This window comes from Natator depressus, chromosome 28 (genome assembly GCF_965152275.1).
Source record: "Natator depressus isolate rNatDep1 chromosome 28, rNatDep2.hap1, whole genome shotgun sequence".
NCBI lineage: Eukaryota > Metazoa > Chordata > Testudines > Cheloniidae > Natator > Natator depressus.
In genome coordinates, this window is record NC_134261.1 from 7,954,093 (window position 1) to 7,956,592 (window position 2,500).

At 67.6% G+C, this 2,500-nt stretch overlaps 1 non-coding gene across 1 annotated transcript; it reads left to right on the plus strand.

The window, feature by feature from the left end:
• The first annotated feature begins 144 nt into the window (after positions 1–144).
• On the plus strand, positions 145–263 carry LOC141979712 (5S ribosomal RNA). Its single transcript, XR_012637106.1, has one exon. It is a non-coding gene; the product is annotated as a 5S ribosomal RNA (ribosomal RNA).
• Positions 264–2,500: the final 2,237 nt, after the last annotated feature.

Sequence of the window (2,500 nt, forward strand, 5' to 3'; positions counted from 1 at the left end):
AAATTTTCACCGACCCCCAAAGGGGTGTTGGGGGGGGGCTCATGAAGCCTCCGGAGCGAAAAAAAAAAACGGAAAAAAGGATCGGGCCCACCCGAGGCAGGGGAGTCAGTAAGGGAAAGGGGACGAGGCGGACCGGAGCCGAGTGCCTACGGCCATACCGGACGGAAGGCCCCCGATCCCGTCCGATCTCGGAAGGTAAACCGTCCCGGGCCTGGCTAGTACTTGGATGGGTGACCGCCTGGGAATCCCAGGTGCCGTAGGCAGCTTTTCCCGCTGCGAGCCAGCTCTCTCCTTTTCTGGGGAACAAGGGCAGGGTCGCCCTGCCAGGGGCCCTGGGGCTGAAGTCCCTGCCGGCCACCAGGTCAACCCGGAGCCTGCCCCTCTGCGGCCAGCAGGTCAACCCCATACCGGCAGGGGGTTGACCTGGTGGCCGGGAAGCAGAGCGGCCAGCAGGTCAACCCCATACATTCAGCGGGTTGACCTGGTGGACGGGAAGGAAAGCGGCCAGCAGGTCAACCCCATACTTTCAGCGGGTTGACCTGGTGGCCGGGAAGGAAAGCGGCCAGCAGGTCAACCCCATACATTCAGCGGGTTGACCTGGTGGCCGGGAAGGAAAGCGGCCAGCAGGTCAACCCCATACATTCAGCGGGTTGACCTGGTGGCCGGGAAGGAAAGCGGCCAGCAGGTCAACCCCATACATTCAGCGGGTTGACCTGGTGGCCGGGAAGGAAAGCGGCCAGCAGGTCAACCCCATACATTCAGCGGGTTGACCTGGTGGCCGGGAAGGAAAGCGGCCAGCAGGTCAACCCCATACATTCAGCGGGTTGACCTGGTGGCCCGAAAGCAAACCGGCCACCAGGTCAACCCGGAGCCTGCCCCCGCGGGCAGGGGCCAAGCGGACCCCCCTCCGCCCGGGCTTGCCCTGCTCCGAGCCGGGGCTTAATCCCCGTCCGGCCACCAGGTCAACCCGGAGCCTGCCCCTCTGCGGCCAGCAGGTCAACCCCATGCCGGCAGCGGGTTGACCTGGTGGCCGGGAAGGAAAGCGGCCACCAGGTCAACCCCATACTTTCAGCGGGTTGACCTGGTGGCCGGGAAGGAAAGCGGCCACCAGGTCAACCCCATACTTTCAGCGGGTTGACCTGGTGGCCGGGAAGGAAAGCGGCCAGCAGGTCAACCCCATACATTCAGCGGGTTGACCTGGTGGCCGGGAAGGAAAGCGGCCAGCAGGTCAACCCCATACATTCAGCGGGTTGACCTGGTGGCCGGGAAGGAAAGCGGCCAGCAGGTCAACCCCATACATTCAGCGGGTTGACCTGGTGGCCGGGAAGGAAAGCGGCCAGCAGGTCAACCCCATACATTCAGCGGGTTGACCTGGTGGCCGGGAAGGAAAGCGGCCAGCAGGTCAACCCCATACATTCAGCGGGTTGACCTGGTGGCCGGGAAGGAAAGCGGCCAGCAGGTCAACCCCATACATTCAGCGGGTTGACCTGGTGGCCGGGAAGAAAAGCGGCCAGCAGGTCAACCCCATACATTCAGCGGGTTGACCTGGTGGCCGGGAAGGAAAGCGGCCAGCAGGTCAACCCCATACATTCAGCGGGTTGACCTGGTGGCCGGGAAGGAAAGCGGCCAGCAGGTCAACCCCATACATTCAGCGGGTTGACCTGGTGGCCGGGAAGAAAAGCGGCCAGCAGGTCAACCCCATACATTCAGCGGGTTGACCTGGTGGCCGGGAAGGAAAGCGGCCAGCAGGTCAACCCCATACATTCAGCGGGTTGACCTGGTGGCCGGGAAGGAAAGCGGCCACCAGGTCAACCCCATACAGGCAGCGGGTTGACCTGGTGGCCCGAAAGCAAACCGGCCACCAGGTCAACCCGGAGCCTGCCCCCGCGGGCAGGGGCCGGCATACCCCCGTCCGTCCGGGGTCGCCCTGCCCCGGGCTCCGGGCTTAAGTCCCGAGCGGCCACCAGGTCAACCCGGAGCCTGCCCCCGCGGGCAGGGGCCGGCGGACCCCCGTCCGTCCGGGGTCGCCCTGCCCCGGGCTCCGGGCTTATTCCCCGTCCGGCCACCAGGTCAACCCGGAGCCTGCCCCCGCGGGCAGGGGCCAGGCGGAGCCCCGTCCGTCCGGGGTCGCCCTGCCCCGGGCTCCGGGCTTAAGTCCCGAGCGGCCACCAGGTCAACCCGGAGCCAGCCCCCGCGGGCAGGGGCCGGCGGAGCCCCGTCCGTCCGGGGTCGCCCTGCCCCGGGCTCCGGGCTTAATTCCCGTCCGGCCACCAGGTCAACCCGGAGCCTGCCCCCGCGGGCAGGGGCCAGGCGGACCCCCGTCTGTCCGGGGTCGCCCTGCCCCGGGCTCCGGGCTTAATTCTCCTCCGGCCACCAGGTCAACCCGGAGCCTGCCCCCGCGGGCAGGGGCCAGGCGGACCCCCGTCCGTCCGGGGTCGCCCTGCCCCGGGCTCCGGGCTTAATTCTCCTCCGGCCACCAGGTCAACCCGGAGCCTGCCCC